A 22,399-nucleotide genomic window follows, 5' to 3' on the forward strand; every position below is an offset into this window, starting at 1 on the left:
ATATTATTTTTATGATGTATTACTTTAAATGAAGCATTTTTTTTATTTTATTTAAAGGAAAGCAAATTGTCTGCATACAACTGGTGATGAAAAGCATGCTTGCTAACTAATATTATTTTTTTTCCCAAAATACTTGTCTCAACATTCAAGTAAAGTCAGAGACTATTCTTGTAGTGCAAGACAATATGTGCAGAAAAAACATTTTGGGCCCTGAGTTATAAAGTGGAGATTTGAGGCTCAGATCTGACATTTACTAAATCTTTGGTTTGGGGCAAGTGGTTTAAACTCTCTGAATCAGAATTTCCTTATAAGGATAAGGCCTATAGTTCAGGTGATTGAAACAAGGATAAGGCCTATAGTTCAGGTGATTGTGTGAAGAAAATGGTGTAATATTTCTCAAAGCATATGGTAAAACATAAAGCACTCTTAGATATTGTGGTTTTTTTTTTTTTTATTTGAGGAGCCCTGCAAGAAAATTTCCATCTATGATTATATAAATCATTTTGTTTTCATACATTTCTGCTAGTGTGGAGGCATTTGGTCCCAGATTATAGAGAAGTCAATGAAGACTGGTCAAGCCCAAAGTCATGTGAGGCATAATATTCTGATTTTTTATTATATAGATTATATAGAACACTTTAACTATTTTGGAGAACACAGAAGAAAGGAAATTTAAAAATAATTCATAGATCTATAGACTTATAACTTAAAGATAATGTGGCTTTTTAAAATCTTCCTTCCCATTTGCTATTTTTTGGATTTTTCAAATATAGATAGATAATAGATAGATGATAGATAGATAAATGATAGGTAGAGTGTATATATTAGTTTGTATTATAAACAAGGGAAATGTTTGTCTGTTGTAAATTACCCTTTATAGCCATGATTCAAAAGGCTCCATTTTGTGGACTTAACCACTTACCACTATTATTGGTCATTTAGTAGTGTATTTCTAGTTTTTTACTATTATGTATAATGTACATAAAGATTTGCTATATTTAGCGTTTTTTAATCCCTATGGGACCATTTTCTTAGGGTTGAATTACTTGAAGGGTTTACATGTCATTATTACTATTGTTACTATTATTCAGAAAACTGCATTTTTCTTAAGGGCTCAGACGATATCTTTCACCTTTGAAATCCTCCAGGTTACTTAGCATAGTATTTCAGACAAAGTTGACACCTATTATTTGAAGAGTGAATTGTTTGTTAGTCTCAGAAGGTAGTTTATTCTCTAAACTGAAGATATTGGTCCCTTCCAATGGCTCTGTAGAGAAATGGTGTCATGCAGTGCCTGTAATGCTTTGTCATATGAGAGGGATCATTTCAAGGCTAGTTGGGCAAATGATAATGTAGGCAGAGCACATCCACAAATTAGATAAACAGATGGGCTTTTATTGCCGGAAATAATTTGTTCTTGGAAGGAACATCTAACACTGGTGACTGTCATATTCTGACAGCAGAGTGACATTTGGAATTGAAGTCAGAACTGACCTGGCACATTTCTGAGGGATGGTATCTCTGAAGCAAATGGGTAGCAATTATTCATTAATTAGTAAATTTAGTAAATTATTTATCTCAAATCACATTGACTTAGTCATATTATTTATTCATAAATATGTTATCTTTTTATAAGCGATGAATACTGGAATTCTCATTGGTGTTAAAATTGATCTTAGTTTATGGACAGTTCTGTTATCACTTCAAATAAGTATAATCAGGAGCATTTTGTTACAATAAAACCCAAGGGCTAAAGCACAAATCTGATGTGACTTCTTAATGCTTACTTAAGAATTAAAAGAAGGGGGATCCCTGGGTGGCGCAGCAGTTTAGGGCCTGCCTTTGGACCCAGGGCGCGATCCTGGAGACCCGGGATCGAATCCCACATCGGGCTCCCGGTGCATGGAGCCTGGTTCTCCCTCTGCCTATGTCTCTGCCTCTCTCTCTCTCTCTCTCTCTCTGTGTGTGACTATCATAAAAAAATAAAAATAAAAATAATAAAAAATTAAAAGAAGAATGGTCTGCAATCCTCAAAAGTCCATATAAGTGATGCAATGTTATTTATATTTGTTTGTATCATGAACAATTTTCTGTAAGGAATTATTTTTCATGTATTTCATAGATGTTATTTGTATCTTCCAGAGCCAATGGTAATGTCATAAACAGATTCTCAATGACTGCCTGCTGGTTGATTCTTGGAAGGATGGGTGGATGGGTGGATGGTTGGATGGCAAGAACAATCATTTCCCCATCTCTAGTTTATTGCCAAACTTGTTACATGTTTTCTTTAGTGCCTGAAGCTTCCTTGAATTCTGATATCCTACTAATGAATAGATCATTCTTTAATTTACTTCTCCATTCACTCAGTAGCTATGTTTTGAATGTCTACCATGTGCTCAACAGAGCAAATGGGCTCAACACAGCAATACCATACAAAAGTTCAATTGCTGCTCTAAGATTATAATCTAATAAAGACATGGCATTGTGCCACTGAAGTCTTAGTGCTATCAAAGTACTTATCATGAATCCCTAATTTGGTAAGAGAAGAGTGTAAAAAAGAATGAATGAAAAAGAAAAGAATGAATGAGAGAGACAGAGAGAAGGAGAGATAGAGAATGAATAAATAATTAAATAAAGAGTGCCAACTATGTATCAGGCACTATTGATAGATCTCAGAGTAGCAGTAGTGAATTAAAAAAGGCACAGTTGCTAGCCTTGCAGACTTCCTCATTTAAAGGGCAAAACTTACACTCTGGTTGAACTAAAAAATTGGTTCGGCTAAGTCAGGCAAAGAGTGGTAAGCCTCAGGGGATACAAATGAATGACTACTGATTGATATGATTGGAAATCAATCTTTTCCATGTCCTCAACAAAACCTAATTGACCTGAGATGAATCAACCCGGAGGAAAGTTAGTTTAGCATATGAGTCATAGTGAGCATCTGCAATATGCCTGACATTTTCTCAACACTGTCTTTTTAACCCTTCTTGAAGAGACTGTACACTTTATTTTGCAGATGAGGAAGCTAAGTTAACGAATATGAAATTATGCCAAAAACCATACTGCAAGTATATGGTTTAGTAAGGATTCAAATTGAGATTGCAAAGTTCTGGTCCTGACTGCTTTCATTTATAATAAACCTTTTAAATCAAAAGGAAAAGAGAAGATGTTGAAATGCTGTCCTGACTAGGATCTTGCCATTCAACTTTGGATTACAAATACAAAATGGAAGAAAACAAAGCAGTGAAAGTGAGAATTCAAGAGAAAATATAAATACATTTATAGTTTTAAGAAAGTATTTATTATTTCTTGTAATATAAATGCTTGACTTGATTTTCTCAGCAAACTCTTCTCAGTTTCCTATTTTCAGCATAACTCATTGCATGCTCTGTGCTTACTATAATTTATAGATGTCCATGGTTCCAGGAATGGAATGACCTCTGTCAATACTATATAAATAAGACATAAGGATGCTAGGACTTTCAAATCAAAGGAATGAAATTCTTTCAGGGTTATGTACAAAGAGTGACAGATTACAGATTTATTTATTACAGCTAAAATAGTTTGAATAACATAAATGCTACCAACATACTGTCTGTATACCAAAATCAGTGTCCCGAGTAAAATTGGAAAAAAAAAAAACCATCATATTTGAACATTATGAAGAAATATCTCTGCCAGTTTATGTTGGGGGAAAGTCAATAAAAGTTCAAACCATAATGTGCTACTAAATCTCAATTACTCTTGGTGGTACCATTAAAACTATTATGTAGTTTCATTTATTTGAGAAAACATATTGATGGTTCCTCTCTTGGTTCTGGTACTTACCTAGTAAGGTAGAGGTAGAATGAAAACTATGTAGGTTATCAATTATTTCAAGGGTTTTGTTTAAGGCATCTTTGCCTTCATCAAATGATGAATTTGTCAAGCGTTTAATAGGAACTTATAGCTTAGCCCTTTGTACAATAAAATGCCCAAGCTATGAACAAATCATAGAAGGTCAAACACAGCATGAATCAAATTAGTATAATAGGGAAGGTGAAAATTTAAGAACTATATATTAGTACAGTTCTTTATTTCCAGCTGTGAGGGGCTAAAAGGAAAACGTTTTTCTGTGCTCACGTGTCTGACACTAACTACTCAGACTTAGCACAACCCCTCCCTCCCCGTGTTAAAGGCTTAGTTCCACAGAACTGCCCCCCACTTCAGATGCTAATCTCAAGTCTGGGACTCCTATACCTCTGAATGATTAATTATAAATAAAGGGTTCCCAAAACCCTTTTCTAAGATTCAGTAGTTTGCTGGAGTGGTTCACAGAACTCAGGAAAGCACTTTATTTAATATGACTGATTTATTGTAAAGGACACAACTCAGAAAGATCTGAATGGAAAAGATGCATAGGGCAAAGCATGGGGGAAGAAATATGGCACTTTGCTGCCTTCTCCAGGTAGCTCTCCTCCCAGCAGCAGCTAGATAGGCTCACCAACCCTGAAGTTCTCAAGCTTCCTTGTTTAGGGTTTTTATGGAGATTCCACTATATAAGTATACTTGATTAAATCTTTGGGCATCAGTGATTAACTCAATCTCAGCCCTTCTTCCCTCCCCACTCCTCAGAGGTCAGGGAATGGGCTGGAAGTTCTAACCCTCTAATCACATGGCTGATTCCTCTGGAAACCAGTCCCCATTTTCCAACAGTCACCTTGATAACATAAACTCAGATGTTGTTGGAAGGGGCTCCTTATGAGTAAGAAAAAAATATTCTTCTCACCCCTATCACTCAGGAAATTCTAAGGATTTTAGGACTTTTATGCCAGGAACCAGGAACAGAGCCCAAACACATATTCCTTATTATGCCAGAGAGATAATTCAATTTAATTATTAATGAATGGGTGTTTATGAATTCCAATAACCAGGGTGTACATATAAATGAATATGAGCTTCTTGATTTTTCTCTGAGTATGACTCAAAATATTGATGCCTTGCAATGAATATGAGATATTTTTTTAAAGATTTTATTTATTTATTTATTTATTTATTTATTTATTTATTTATTTATTTAATAGAGAACTAGTAGAGGGAGGGGCAGAAGGAGAAAGAGAGAGAGGATCTGGAGCAGACACCACACTGAGCACAGAGTCCCATGTGAAGCTCGATCTCTCATCCCATGAGATCATGACCTGAGCTGAAAACCAAGAGTTGGAGGCTTAATCCACTGAGCCATGCAGATGCCCCAAATATGCCATCTTTAAATTCAAGAAGGGAAGAAAAGTCCAGACAGATAAAGCTAAGAAGAAGGTGAATAAATGTTTGCATGGTTAAAAGGGTTTTGCTTGATTGGGTATATATCTCTTATATATACAAAGAATAAAAGGAGACAAAAATTCTCCAAGTCCTACCCTAAAGAGCTACCTACATGCTATATCAATAGAATGCCTACTGTATGGGTAAAGATTTCCCTTATGTTAATGTGCAAAAAGTGTGTAGGAGAGCAGAAAAAAGAGAAACATGGTCTTTGGAATCTTTGGAAATACGAAAATACATAAAAAAAGTAAATAAAACTGCAATATATACTAATGTCATTGTGATCATCATTTAAGAACTGCCTTCATCTATCACCCAGAATTATAATTACTTTTTAAAAATCCAGGAAAACTGAAGTATCTTATAACACTCAGATTTTCTTCATTTGATATCAATCAGGAATAAAAAATTGAGTCAGTCAATGTATCTGTCCTCTATGATACAAGTAGTATTATATTTCAGTGTGCAGCTCTTTTTTAATTGGTTGTTTTAATTATCGATGTGTCATCCGTAGTAGAAAATGGAAAGTAATTAAATAAAAATAAATACATTTCAGAGTTCACTGGAGAAAGAAAAGATGGCTATCTCAGTTTTCCTCTAACTCCTCCAATAGCTAATTGTGTTAGTAATACATTTTCATTATATAAAAATTGGAAAATTTACATAAGCTAAAAAGGATTGGGATATTAATATTCCTTTCCTAAAGATAACTATCTTTATCATTTAGCAGTTTCTCCCTAATTTGTAAATGATATATTATCAATTAAATATATATTTTTATAAGATCAGGAAAGATTATTTTTTCCACTAAACCATATATCAAGAATATGTTTTCATATTACAGAAGCACCCTCCACTATCACCTGTAAAGTGTTTTATTAATCTGTTTGTGAATTAATAATGAGTTATTTAATTGTAAGAGAGAGAAATCTAAATGCCCAGGAGGGGCCAAGAGGACAACTTAAATCTCTGAATAAGTCAGTAGGGGCCTGGGAAACAAAGAACACAAATGTAGTCTATTGGATTTTAGCTTTAATTTAAAATTAAAACAGAAACAAAAATCACAGTGCCAGCCGAACTAAGCTTATCTCTGGTTGAATGTTGCCAAAGGACTGTTACTCTGTCACCCAATAAGGTGACCTAAGGAACTAATTCTGGAAATTTAGATTGATAAAAGACTGCTGAACAACATTAATCAGGTACAGAATGCCTAGATTCCCCTACTTTACCCTAAATAAGAGGCAAAATAGATGAGTGTTTCCTAAGAACTAAAACTGTTTTTAGCCTATTGGAAATTTACATTTTTCAAAGTTGAATAATTAGTACTTAAATGCATCTTTGAAGACATAGTACAAAGTATGAAATCAATGAGAAGATACATACAGGTGCGCACAACATAATAAAAGTAACTGTCTCCAGGAGAAGAGGTGGGCGGCTAGGAGACACACTTTTTGTTGTATTGGATAATGCATTATCCATTATTTTGAATAATGAGTTTAACCATTCTGTTTCTCTAGATACAGGTTTGTCTAGTTGTCTAGGTAAAGTTTCCTTTTTCTTTTTATTGTTTTTAATATTTTTCATGCTTTTGAAATCTGAGAATTCATAGCCTTCATTGATTGAAAACTTCTTAACTGTTGTACTAGTTTCTTAGGGTGGTTTTGCCACAAAGCGGGTGGTTTAAAATGACAGAAATGTATTCTCGTACAGTTCTGGAAGCTACAAGTTTAAAATCAACATACCAACAGATTTTTTTTTTTTTTTTTTGAGGCTCTGAGGGAAAATCTGTTGAATGCCTCTCCTAGTTTCTGGTAGAACCCAGGAATTTTTGATCTGTGGCTTGTAGACACATCACTTCAGTTTCTGTTTGTCGCATCACATGCCCTTTCCTTCTGTGGCTTCTTGCTTTCTGTCTCTTATAAGGACAGCCATCATTGGATTTATCCTGCTCTAAAATGTCTTTTCTCAAGAGCTTTATCTTCATTACATCTGCAAAGATCCTCATTCCAAAGAAAGTCACATATTGAGATTCTGAGTGGACTTACCTTCAGGGGCAGGGGACATCATTCAACCCAGTACAAGTCTTATCTCTTTGGGTCATCTGGGTGGCCCAGTGGTTGGGCATCTGCCTTTGGCTCAGGTCATGATCCCGGAGTTCTGGAATTTGGTCCCTTATTGAGCTCCCCATGGGGAACCTGCTTCTCCCTCTGCCTATGTCTCCGTCTCTGTGTCTCTCATGAATAAATAAAATATTTTTTAAAAAGTATTATCTCTTCAAATATTATCTCTTCCTTATTCTATCCTTTCCCTCTGAAATTTCAATTAAATGAGTTCTGAATCTTTTTATACCATCTCTGAAGTCTTACAATAAATCCCATCCAACTCTTGATTTTGATTCAGGTGGTGATCTCAGAGTGGTGAGATCAAGCCCCACATTGGGCTCTGAGTAGGCTTGAGATTTTCTCCCCTCTCTGCCTCTGACCCTCCCCTCTTCATACTCTTTCTCTTTCTAAGATACATACATAATATATATATATATATATATATGTATATATATATATCCCATATTCTCCCTTTCTATGTCTTCACGTCTCTCTGTGCTATATTCTGTGTAATTTGTTCACATGAATATTAGTTTGCTTTTACTATTGATCAAAATAGCCTGAGCTTGGAATGATAATGTACTTAGCTCAAGTTTCTGTACCTTAGCAATTTGGTCTGGGCTTGACTGGCTGGTACCTCTCATATGGAGTGAGCTCAGCAGATATCGCCTCACACCAGTGAGAATGGGGAAATTTAATAAGGCAGGAAACAAATGTTGGAGAGAATGTAGAGAAAGGGGAACCCTCCTGCACTGTTGGTGGGAATGTGAACTGGTGCAGCCACTCTGGAAAACTGTGTGGAGGTTCCTCAAAGAATTAAAACTAGTTCTGCCCCACGACCCAGGAATTGCACTGCTGGGGATTTACCCCAAAGATACAGATGCAATGAAATGCCGGGACACCTGCACCCCGATGTTTATAGCAGCAGCCACAATAGCCAAACTGTGGAAGGAGCCTCGGTGTCCATCGACAGATGAAAGGATAAAGAAGCTGTGGTCTATGTATACAATGGAATATTCCTCAGCCATTAGAAATGACAAATACCCACCATTTGCTTCGACGTGGATGGAACTGGAGGGTATTATGTTGAGTGAAGTAAGTCAATCGGAGAAGGACAAACATTGTATGGTCTCATTCATTTGGGGAATATAAAAAATAGTGAAAGGAAATAAAGGGGACAGGAGAGAAAATGAGTGGGAAATATCAGAGAGGGAGACAGAACATGAGAGACTCCTGACTCTGGGAAACGAACAAGGGGTTGTGGAAGGGGAGGTGGGCGGGGGGTTGGGGTGACTGGGTGACCGGCACTGAGGTGGGCACTTGACGGGATGAGCACTGGGTGTTATGGTATATGTTGGCAAATTGAACTCCAATAAAAATTTTTTTTAAAAAAACTGGTGAGAGAGAACATTTTTGCCTTTCCTAACCTAATTTCATAGAAAAATCACTTAGTCTTTAACCATTAAGTGTGATATTATAAATAATTTGGGGTTTTGTTTTCTATGCTTGTTTTATTTTTGTAGCTGTAATTTATGGGCTTGAGGAAGTTCCTTTTTATTCTTAGTTCTTTGTGACTATAATTAGGAATACACATGAGTTTTATCAAATTATGAAATAATTCCTCTTATTTCCAGTAATATTCTTTGCTTTGTTCTGAGATTTAATTTGTCTGATTTTAACATAGTCACTCCAGCTTTCCTTTACTTAGTGCTAGTATGCTAGATCTTTATCATTCCTTTTACTTTTAATGTATTTTTTTTTCACCTTTAAAATAAATCTTGGGTAGGTAACATTGAGTTGGCCTCCCTTATTTATCTAATTTGCAATGTCTACCTGTTTTTAAAAGAATATATATATATTTATTTTATTCTATTGATCTCTGTTGATCAATATATATATATATATATTAGAAAGAGAAAGAGTATGAAGAGGAGAGGGTCAGAGGCAGAGAGGGGAGAAAATCTCAAGCCTACTCAGAGCCCAATGTGGGGCCTGATCTCACCACTCTGAGATCACCACCTGAATCGAAATCAAGAGTTGGATGCTTAACCAACTGAGCCACCCAGGTGCACCTGACAATATCTACCTCTTAATTGAAGTATTAAGATGTATTATATCTCATGTGGTTATTGATTTAGCTGATTTTAAAACTACCTCTTAGTATTTATTTTTCATTAGTTCTGTTTTAAATCTTTTGCATTTTATCATCCATATTTTGGAATTATTAAATATTTTTATGATTCTATTTTCTCCTTTGTTAGTTTACTACCTAAAACTTTTTTTTTTTTTTGTTACTTTAGTGTTACTCTGGGATTTATAGTATACATCTTTAACTTCTCATCATCTACTTTCAAGCTATATTTTAGTGTTATATGTATGGTATAAGAACTTAAGTATATACTTGTGTTTCTTCTCTCCTAAACTTTGTGCTATTGTTGCCCTATGATTTATTTATGCATATTAAGCAGAATTATATTGCCCCAAATTATACTGATATAAATTTTATTTAAACTGCCAACTCTAGGGTGCCTGGGTGGTTCAGTTGATTAAGCATCTGACTCAAGCTTTCATCTCAGGACATGATCACTTGAGTCGTGACATCAAGCCCCAGATCTAGCTCCACGCTTAATAAAGAGTTAGCTTGAGGATCCCCTCTCCCTCTGCCCCTCCTCCTACTTATAGGTGCACACTGTCTCTCTCAAATAAATAAATCTTTAAAAAAATAAGTGAATAAACTCATAGTTCTTTTAAAGGCACTTATATAACTAAAAAGAAAAAGAAAATCTTTTCTATTTACTCACGTAACTACTGCTGACAGTGCTCTTAAGTTCTTTTTGTGGATCCCATCTGATGTCTTTTTCCTTCTCTCTGAAGTATTTTCTTGCTGCTTTACATTCCTGTATATTTTTATTGGGTTCCAGTGATTATGAATTTTACCGTGTTGGGTGCTGCACATTTTTCTATTCCTATAAATATCTTCCTTGGAAACAGGTATTCATGTATTTTATTTTTTCTTCAAGTTTTGCTCTTAAGATTTGTTAGGTGAGACTAAGCTGACTCTTTCAGGGCTTACTTTTTTCTTACTACTGAGTCAATACCCTTTTGTGTACTCTACCTAATGCCCTATAAATTGCTAGGCTTTCCACTCTACCTACTGAGAAAAGGGAACTATCTCTGGCCATGTCTGAATTCCAACAACTGTTTCTCCTAATCCTTCTTTGTTGATTGATGCACTGATCAGAACTTCTTTGGGGACTTGAGTAGGAGAATCTGAATATATCCAGAGTTCTCTCATAAGATAACTCTTATGTCTCCATTTTTTTCCCCCTTTGAGCTCTTTATCTTTTTTTGACCTCCTTATCGTTTAACGTCTCTAGACTCCCAACTCACTCAGGGAGATTGCTGAACTTCTATTTTCTTTCTCCACATAGCTAACTAAAAATTCGTTCTGGGCAGTAAGCTGGGGAAATCATGTGGTCACTTTGTTTCTTGTTGATCAGGGATCACTGTTGTTCACTGCCTGATATCTGATGCTATGAGAACCATAGTTTCATAGATTTATCTTGCCTTTCTAGTTGCTTCAGATGGAAGCAAAAATCCAATCTTTTTTTACTCTACATTAGGCAGCAATAAAAGTTTCCATTCTTGAATTTAAAATGTTAGAAATTTACTTTGTAGCATATCTGATAATTCATATATTTTATATCTTTGAGGGGTCTAACTCTGAGATCCAGTCTACTTTGTACTTTTAAAATATTTTAGTTCATGCTTTCATAGTACTAAGGAAGCATTATCCTGAGATGCCTGGGCTGGAGACAAGTCCCTCTAGAGCCAATGCTCTTGATTTTCTTTTCCTTCTGCTAGGTTCCCTAAGATCTGACCTTTGTTATTGTTGTTGTTGTTATACTGTTAATAATTTCAGACCTTGGGACAACTTATACAAATAGAAAAGAGAATTCCACTTCCTCTTCACCACCATTCCCTAAATGTTAAAATACTAACATTTTCCACATTTGTTTTCTTTCCCTCCCTCCTCTCTCTGTGTCTGTTTCTCTATCTTTCTGAGTGATTTTTTTGGCCTGTAGTTTTCTAGTCCATTCATTTTTAATTCAAACCCTAACTCTTTTTCTTAAGATTTTATTTATTTATTCCTGAGAGAGCCACAGAGATGTCTATGGCAGAGACATAGGCAGAAGAAGAAGCAGGTTCCCTGTGGGGAGCCTGATGCAGAATTTGATCCCAGGACCCCGGGATCATGACCTGAGCCAAAGGCCAATGCTCAACCACTGAGCCACCCAGATGTCCCTCAATCCCCAACTCTTAATTTAGGCCAATAATTGTATATACTTTCCTACAAGTATTTTTAAGATTTATTTATTTTAGAGACAGAGAAAGTAAGCATGAGTTGGAGAAGGAGCAGAGGGAGAGGGAGAGAAAGAATTCCAAGCAGGAGTCAATCACAAGACCTAGAAGATCATGACCTGAGCCAAAATCACGACTCAGATGCTTAACTGTCTGAGCCACCTAGGTGCCCCTCAAATGTATTATTTAAAGAAAAAATTCCTTATTATCTTACTTTTTTGTTTTTGTTTTTGTTTTGTTTTGTTTTAGTCTACTCTTTCATTGAAAATATAGGGATTTAAGGATTATAGACATATGTAAGAACTTAGATCTCATTTCTGTTTGCCAAGGCATTTTCTCCTTTCCCAACATGATGATCAATCCGCACTCTTAGATTCCAGGTATCATATGTCTGTAAGATAATAGTGGCTTCATTTTTGTTATTTATCACTTTGATTTAAGGTTTCTTTTCATTTTTGCTTTCTTTAAATATCACTTTAGTTTATTGAGAGCTCTTACACATTATGTTTCTCAATTTATTCCTCATTTGTAGATGTTTAATAGTGCATATTTTTTATAACATCAAGGATGCCATATTGTCAGAACAATTCTAAATAACAATTTAAAAGATAGCATTTCGATTATTCCTTCAATGTAATCTTCATGATTTTCTTTCATGCTTCTAGAGAATAAAAATAAGCAAAAACTTACCATCCTTATTATTATTATTTCAGACTCTTCTTTTCCAAATACTTATGAAATCAATGTATTCAAGTTTTGGCGATATCAAATAATTAAATTTATTGATCTTCATTTCCATTTTAAAAATGTTTCTTGTGTTGCCATGTCATTTTTCAGACAAAAAATAATAAATATATGAGCAACGTTTTTTTTCTGAGCAACATATTGAAGAAAATGAATGCTTAAGTGACATATGATACTAACAGAAATAAGGAAGTGAGTTGATCAGAATAACATTGGTTAGCCTAAAAATGAGTTTTTAACACAAAGCAAATCTGGCAGTGCCAACTCTGAACATGATAAATGATCTGACAGTATAATCATTCACCTTATACTCTTTGTACTAATTCTTTATATTTAATAAGCAAGGTTGTCTATATATTTTGGCTTCCTATGTGATTTCCTGCAAAGAAAATAAGTTGGTCAAGGAAACCATAAATTTTTTCTGTTTGGCAGTTATATTTCTTTTTGTAAGTTATTAAATTAGCATTCAGTTTTGCATCAGTTTTTATGATCTTCACTAAATGAGAGCATCTGGAAAAGACTGAGAAACTTAAAAATGAAATCTGAGATATTGTAAACACATAGACTTTGGGATGCTATACATATTACCTCCTAGTCAGCCACCCCTAAATGACTCCTGTGCCTTAATTATCTAAGCGGTCATTTATTTCTTCCATTATAAATTTAATAATTCATCCATCCATCCATCCATCCATCCATCCATCCATCCATATATCTATTCACTGAAAACCAGCATTTATTGAGTATCTCCCCTATATCTAGCTCTGTGCTAGTTGGTAGTAATAAAAGACAAATAATTTTCTCCTACTATCCTTCTTTATGGAGAAGGTAGATTCTTAAAATATGTAAGCACAATCATGTGTTTTAAGAACAAATATAAAAAAATTTGGTATTCAGTAAAATCACTGAAGGGAAGATGATCAGTTCCACTTAGTTTACCTTGTAGTCCAAAAAAAAAGGAAACAAAAATTTGTAACTCTTTCAAAATCATTACTTTCTTTCGCTTTCTCTGAAATTATACCTATGGTTATAAGAGGGTATGAATTGATTCTGGACATATTTTTAAAATGGGAAAATATGTACACAAGTAAAGATCAAATGAAAAAATAACTAAAATTTTAAAAGTTGCACCACAATACAGTACTTCATTCCACAATACAGTTCATTTCATAAGTATATGCTGAACACCAATGATGTACAAGGCACACTTTTAGTCACTGAATTTTGTGAAATTTTGACTCTTTTTAAAGAATATGATGTAGACTATTGACTTTGAATAAACCTTTGAAGTTTTCATGTTAAATTTTAAATTATTGGAAGACAGGGATCCCTGGGTGGCGCAGCGGTTTGGCACCTGCCTTTGGCCCAGGGCGCGATCCTGGAGACCCGGGATGGAATCCCACGTCGGGCTCTCGGTGCATGGAGCCTGCTTCTCCCTCTGCCTGTGTCTCTGCCTCTCTCTCTCTCTCTCTGTATGACTATCATAAATAAATAAAAAAAAAGAACAAGATTTAGCCAATCCAATATCACAAATAATAAAGAAAAGTGACATTACACTTGGTATTCAGTGCTCTTATGGAACATTATAAAAAAAAAAAATATTGGAAGACATACTCATTCTAAATGAAAAAAATTATAGGTTCAGATTCTATGATGTCAATTTAGAAACAACTATAGTTTCTCATATAAATCAAGAAAAGCTTTAAAGGTATTTCATAGTACTTTCACCAAAAAGGCACATTGATATTTAACAATGGAGTATTAATCTTTAGAATATGTATGTGCGTGTGTATGTATATGTATGTCTTATAGATCTACTTATCTCTGTATCTACTTACCTATCCATTATTTTTAGAAACATGATGGAATGAAATTTGTTTTCTTTTTTTTTGAGATATGAAATTTGTACTCAGTGATTATAGGATAAAACAAAAGGAACCTAGAAATTTAATTGGGCACATTGGTCATGAGCCAACACTTTGGATTTCCACAAATTATGGGACCTAAAACAACTGACCTGATATTTATGAGTAGCTTACAAAATTTGTAAATTTTTGACCATTAATTGAGAATTCGGGTTGTTTATTTACACTTTAAGGTTACTGAGAAAATATATTATGTCATCCTATTACAGTACAGAAGTGTACTTACCAGTGTTGCAATTTTTACTCTAACCGCTGATAAATAACAAACAGTAATTGATTGTTTAATACATTTTTTTACTAAGTTGACCAATGCAAATCCTATGCACATTCTCAAGCCAGTTTATTAAGTTAGATAGAACAACAATTAGTATGTTTAAAGTGTGGCCATTAAAAAAAATTAAGGATTTAAATTCAGTCACCTTTACTGAATATTTTCAATGTATAAGGCATGGTATTAGGTAATGTAAAGGAGAACATAATATAAGCCTTCTTCATAGAGAATAAAATATGATAAGTATGATAAATACAAATGACAGAAAAGAGTAATGAAACAAAGAAATAAGACAGATGAGGGAGTGATTAATTATTCTTGAGACAAGACAGTCTTTGTGAACAAAATTTATTTCAACTGGGCTTTTGATTATAAGTAGAAAATTTTCAGGTAAATGCGAGTGTTGAAAAATAGGTATTGACAACAGAGACAAGTAGACAAGTAGAATAGCCATTCAGGAAACCATATGTCGTTCAACAACCCGGAATGCAAAATACAGATTTACAGCAGAAAGGGGAAGATGAGTCTGGAATGTAGACATGATCTGATTCTACTGGATCATGTGGCCCATGTTAATACTATCATCATGTGGCTGATGGCAAGCCACTGAGAAATAGTTAAAGCTAGAAATCGAGGTAAAACCAGTCACATAAGTTACACCTCACACACACTTAAAAAAACACATGATTTAATTTAGATTTTCAAAAGAGTAGAAGAAAACAACTAAATCTTCCCAAACACATATAAATTTTAGTTTTGGAAATCCATAGGGATTTTCAAGGCCAACTTCCACTTTGTGTATTTAAAGAAATTAAGCTTCTTTCAAGCTAAATGAAATTTTTAAGTTCTTACCACTGGCCAGATACAGATCTGAACTAGAACACAGGTTCCTCAATTAATTGCCCAGAGTTACCTGGAGATTCAAAAATCACTGTGATTTGGGAAGATTTTTGCAAAACAGCAAACTTTGGTACTGATTGCTCCCAACCATCATGATTCTACAATAGCTCTTATTTAGGTTTCATTAACGCAGGCTTTTAAGGTTCTAGTCTTTCAGATGAATATTTGGCATATGTTTTATTAATAGGAGTAGCATTTGGTTTTTATATGGTTTTCTAAAATCTGGATCTGATTGAAAACAAATTTAGTGTCTCTGAATATCTATCACTCAACCCCAGCATGGAAGTCCAGATACAGAATAGCTGTGCATTGGCAAAGGCCCAAGACTGAAACAGAAGGAGATGCCAAAGGTCTGATGACAGAGTCAAGGTTTTTGGCTTATATGTGAAGGGAAATTAACACATGGGCTTTAAATGAAAAATACCCCATCTCCATGCAAAATGCAGCAACATTAATTATAAGAGTAAAGTCTATTCATATCTTATTTCAGAAGAAGGTGAGTTATTTTTCATTCTGGATGCACTGATTGTTATTCAATAACCTTGTTGGATTTTGCCCTTAACTGCATTTATCAACTATGAGAGTTGCTCAGAAAATAAGTTTATAAGGTTAATTATCAGCACATTATGCAGAATGCAGAAAACTTGGTGATGGTTTTATATTATGCTGGCACGTAAAGGAATATTTCAAAGGGATCTGCTCTGGTTTTGACATGATATTTCCTTAATTAAGAATGGCTGTTCTCCTATATGTGTACTCCCCACACAAGGTATATGCCAAGATTTAATTTTTTAACTCAAAATTTGCCAACTGCAAAAAATCAAGATCCATTTGTTGATTTGATGAAAAAAATCCACTAATACGTAATACTTTTAAATTACTATTGAAGAAAGGAGCCATTCTACCAATATGTGGACTTTAGTTTTAAAAGGGAGTGGTATGTATACGTTTCTTACTGCATGTATGTTTGTGGTTGTGTGACCATAATAGACTGCTCAGCTCTCTTCTCAAAGCTGTTGCTACATCTACTTTGCTGGCATTAGAAATTTACAAGACATTGTGACTTTTAATTCTGAACTAGCATATTGAGCTGGTAAATAGAACTCACTCTGCATGCCTATTATGTGCCAAGCACTGTCACGTATACTTCATTTCCCATCCACCCCCAGCATTATTGAGGTTTAACTTATATCACATAAAGTTCTAGTGCACATTTTATTTATTTTTTTTTATTTTTATTTATTTATTTATTTATGATAGTCACAGAGAGAGAAAGAGAGGGGCAGAGACATAGGCAGAGGGAGAAGCAGGCTCCATGCACCAGGAGCCCGATGTGGGATTCAATCCTGGGTCTCCAGGATCGCGCCCTGGGCCAAAGGCAGGTGCCAAACCGCTGCACCACCCAGGGATCCCCCTAGTGCACATTTTAAAATTTAAGCATACAATTTGGTTGTCATTACTGCCAAAGTCAAGATATGGAATAGTTCCACCACTATTAAAAGTTCCCTTGGGTATATTTGCGTTTATTCCTCACTCCCAATGCAAAGTACTAGATGACCACTACTCTGTTTTTGTTACTATAATCTTGCCTTTTCTAGAACTTCATACAAATGTAATCATATGGTATATTGTTTATTATATTTGACTTTATCCACTTGGCATAACGAATTTAAAATTTATCCAGATTATGTGTATTAATATTTTGCTCTTCTTATCATCAAATAGTATTTCATAGTATGGATATAAAACAATTTGTTTATATATTTGACAACCTGTTATTCATATGTCTTCTTTGTGAATTATCTGTTCATCTTTTGCCTGTTCTTTTATTATTATTTCATTGGGCTATTTTTTTAACATTACATTGTACAAGTTCTTTTTATATTTTGGATACAGGCCCATCACTTACTTATATGTTGTGCAAGCATCTTCTCCAAGTCTGTGCCTTGCCTTTTTATTTATTTTTAACTGTGTCTTTCAAAGAGTTTTAATCTGGATAGCTACCATAAATCCCATTTAATCATTTTTTTTCTTTATGTTTTGCATTGTGTGTATTGTTTAATTTTTTTCCCAACCCCTTAGGATTTTCTTCTATGCTTTCTTCTAAGTGTATAATGGCTTTACTTCTTTTCTTTAGGTCTATGATCAATTTCATGGTTTGAGGTATGGGTCAAGGTTCATTATTCTTTCTCCTTACAGATATTTGGTTATTATTGCAAAGAATATACATTCCCCATTGTGCCCCATTGTGTCCAAGAAGGTGCCTTGTCACCTTCGTCAAAATACATTTGATTATGTTAAGTATGAATCTATTTCTGGTCACTCCATTTTGTTCCATTGGTTTTGGTATCTGTCATTATGTGAATATCATAATGTAGCTTATAGTAAATTTTGGAATCAAGTAGTGTAAGTCCTCCAATCCTGTCCTTCATTTTCAAGAATGGCTAGTTTTATATGTTATTTAATTTAATCCTAAGAACATGCCCTGGTGTAATTGCTACTGCTGTTCCATTTTACACCTAAGGTATCTAAAGCAAAGAAATTATATACCAAATTTGGACATTGATATTGTGACTCCAAAATCCATACTTTTAACCATTATGCAGATCTGTCTCCCTGCATCTGAACATTTTGATATAGGGGTTGTGTATGAACACAAAAGACTTAAAAACAGTGAAGGAGACGGTCTTTATCTGCAGCGAGTGTGTGGGTATGGGTGTGTCTGTGTGGGTGTATGTATGCATGTATACACACATTTGCAAATTCAGGACAGAAGCCTTTGGTATTATCAAGAAAATAAGCATTGCCTCATCAACCTCAATAGATTTAACTTCACAATTTGTTTTCAGTTTCCAGGTTCTCATTGGCCTTCCTAATAAAGATGGGTCTAAATCTTTAATTATATTGTCATATATGCAGTGTTTTAAACTTTTATTCAGTGCTAATGACCTCTCTAAAGTTTGAACTGCTACAAATTTGTACCATAATATCAGTTTGTAGATTTATTTAATACAATGACATTTTATTACAAAACAAATGTGTACCTGACACAATATGAGAATCATAAGATAACAGTTGTAGGCTATGGTGAGGGAAGTGAGTGACAAATTTTGATTTTAAAAATTCAGAAAGGGATGTCTGGGTGGCTTAGTTAAGCATCTGTCTTCAGCTCAGGTCATAATCTCAGGGTCCTGGGATTGAATCCCACATTGGGCTCCCTGCCCAGTGGGAGGCCTGTTACTCCCTCTCCTTCTGCTGCTCCTCCTGCTCGTGCGCTCTCTGTTATCTCTCTCTCTCTCTCTCTCTCTCTGTTAAATAAATAAATAAATAAATAAATAAATAAATAAATAATAAATAAATAAATAAATAAATAAAATATTTTTTTAAATCTTAAAAAAATAAAAAATAAAATTCAGAAAGATTATTTACTTTATTATAATTATGGCATGAAAAATATACCCTATGTGCCTAGAATACAGGTAACTGTCTCTGCCTCAGCTCTCAGACAATATATCCAGGAGTAGTTTTATTGGGTGCACAAGGGGAAGGAATGGCATTGCAGAACATGGTGTTTTCCAAGAATGTGGTTTTCTATGGCCTAAAGCAGAGATGCAGGTGTCCAATCACTTGATAAGGACATAGGTATCAGAACTATTTTCTCTAGATCCAAGAATTAGTTTATATTACATTATCTGAGTAGTTCCCCAAATCACAAAATAAAATAGGAAAAAACAAATTCTTCTGGGACCAAACGCTAAAATGGAGTTGGTACTATATATACTTTTATAAATAAAATCTTACAACTGTCTTCCCAATATTCAAACTGATTTCTAAAGAGTTAATAGAAAACTTCTCTGTTGAAAGAGGGAAAATGAACATTTTAGTCATACACAAAATCTGAACCCAAGAAAGATGTTTGCCTGCCCCAGGCAGGGAGCCCACTTGAGTGACACCTTGACACACTTGTGCAGAGGCAAGACTGGGAGGGCACAGGGAGCGCAGGATCACAATAATCCATGCAGGAAGTGTTGACGGTCTATACTAGCAGTCCAACTGGAAAGATATTTTTGAGGTAGAATCAGTGTGATACAGCAATCATTTGAAGAGAACAGATGTTTGAATTTTTCAAATCATAATTTTCCTTGCAATATAAACATTTTTCTTTAAAAAGAAAAAAAACAACTCATCAAATGGGCTCTTTAGGACAGAATTTCTTTATTTTTAGCACTTCATGTTAACAGGGAAGAGCTCCTTAGAGTCATAGGATGGGAGAGAGAGTGTGGATGGTTTTCCTGGTCCAGTCTTTCATGATGATAAAAGCCCATCTGGCCCCGGCACCCTCATCTTAACCACCAAAAGGATGTCCCACAATGTATTCATGAGATCCAACTTTAGCATGCTAAGAGCCTGTCACCTTCAAACTGGCAAGACAAACCACAATAAGATGAATGGTCATGTATTTTAAAAACCCAGCATCTTTCAGTCTTGAGGGAAAAAAATTATGGTGTGAATTAGACCATATGCCTGTTCTCTCAGTACAGTTATTACTGGCTCTAGCTAATTTCGCCTGGTCTTAGATACAAAATAATGAAGATCTACAGCCTCAGTATGTGCTGAGAACCTTTCCAATGATGTAACCAAGGATCTGAATCCGGAAGCAGGAAAGAGCCTTAACTCTCTCTCTCTGTTCAATATGATGCAATTGAATAAGTATCTTACTTTTAAGATGATCTGTTGGGGTGTACTTGTGTTACTGAATGATGACTTGCAAAGGAAAAGAAAGAAAAAGCAGTCATTCAACTGATTAAAGTCTGTACATAAGACTAGGCTATTATTTGGAGTGACACTGGCACTCAGTTACCTGGGCTGACTAGTTGTTTATCACATTGTCTAGATATATACTAAAGATGGCCTTTGAGAGTCAAAATAGAAATATAGAGAATGGAAAATAAAATTCACCAAATATAGCATGTCCAAACATTGGGATAAGATGGTTTTGCATCCTGCAAATGAGCCACTCTGAGCTACATTATATCAACATAGAGGTTTAGAATTAAAAAAAAAAAAAAAAAGTAAAAAAGAAAAAAGATCAATCACACCTGGCTCTTTAGTGTGGGTATAGTCAGTCACCTTTCCTGTGATCTTGAAAATGTTCTCACATTTTCTGTACTTTGGTTTCCTCATTTGGTACCTGAATGTTACACCTCAAAAAGTACTACTAAGGCAAAATACATCTGTATTTCCTTCCTCTAGCAAGAAAAAAAAAAAAAAAAGTGAATTTTTGTTCTCCTGGGTCTTCCCTTTGTAACTAATAGAAGTTAGATCTGTAATTTTCTAGAAAGAGAGGGAAATTACCAGCTAGTTTATTTAGCACTAATTTTGGCCACAAGTGTTCTGACTGAGACTTTGAGGAGAAGGAAGATGCATGCAAGTGCTGTTTTTGAAACACAGAACTGTTTGATGTGTAAGGAGAGGAAGCTGAAATGTCAGGGGACATGGAAAAGTGCCTTCGCCAGAATGCAGCCTCATAGCCTGGCCTACTGATGGAAAAGCCACCACTAGAGATACTCCCAGGAGTTAGAGAACAGAATTATAAAATTAGCTTTCATCAAATGAAGACAATCACCTGGTACAGGTCCTTATTGATATCCTTGAACTTCAGCCAGCAGATAGTAATTCATAAGAAGAACTAGAAATCATTTGGCAGAGAACCCAAATTCCTTCCAAACATCTTAACTTTCTCCATCTTCAGAAGCTCCTTTCGTAATACTCAGGATCCCGCTGTGTTAGAAGGGAAAAGTCTTTGCTGCGACCTTTTCATATCTCAAGCTATTGTCTTCTCAATCCCCTGCTTTTTAAAAACATTTTATTTATTTATGTATTTGAGAGAAAGCGTGAGAGCACAGGTGATGGGGTTGCCGAGGGAGAAACAGAAGGAGTGGAGATCAGGAGCACGGAGCCCCACCCAGGGCTCAATCTCAGGACCCTGAGATCAAGAACTGAGCCAAAGACCCCCCTCATTCCTCTGCTTTTGTCCACTCTTCTAATCATGTCTTCATTTCTCGGTAACTTTTAATCTGGTTTCAGATTATACAATTCTACTGAAATACAGTCACTAATATCTCCCTTTCTAAGTCTTTTTTCCATTTATATTTCATTCTCCCTATCAGCTCAGCAGCACTTAGCATTTTAAATATCTTTTTGCCTCTGTGGCTCCCAACACTGCCATTCTCCTACTCTGGAACATCTTTCTGTGTCTTTGGGTAGTTTTGCCTCTCCTGACCTCTAAACTTAGCGTTTCCCCCAATCAGATTTCTATCCCCTTGAAATTTGAAGGTTAGGGTTCACCTTTACTGGGTAGATTCTCTCTAGGCTGGCTGCTGCAAACTTCACAGAAACTGTCTACACTGGCAATCAATCTTGAAAGAGAGCTTCCAGGTAAGTTCACGGCAACGGTTCTGCCAAGGTGAAGACCTATGACCATATACATGCTCACTGGCTTGAATTCAGTCCCTGATCATACTGGGGAAGGGCTAAAATCCCTGCGAACACAAACACTGGAGTGATAGAACAGAGTTCTACTAGTCATACAGCTATATCCTCAAGGTTCAGATCCTCTCTTTCCTCATCACCCCAGAAGAAGGGAGCTCGAGGACTTTCTCAGCCAACCAGGACCCAGATGTTAGATGAGGCTTGGAGCCAGGGTTCTGCTATATCAGACGGTTGTTGAACCTCAGTCCAGATCACACCACAGCAATGCTGGCACCTTCCCCGGCAAGGAGTTTAAAGCCCTC

Source organism: Canis lupus, chromosome 19 (assembly GCF_011100685.1).
Source record: "Canis lupus familiaris isolate Mischka breed German Shepherd chromosome 19, alternate assembly UU_Cfam_GSD_1.0, whole genome shotgun sequence".
In the NCBI taxonomy this organism is placed as follows: Eukaryota; Metazoa; Chordata; class Mammalia; order Carnivora; family Canidae; genus Canis; species Canis lupus.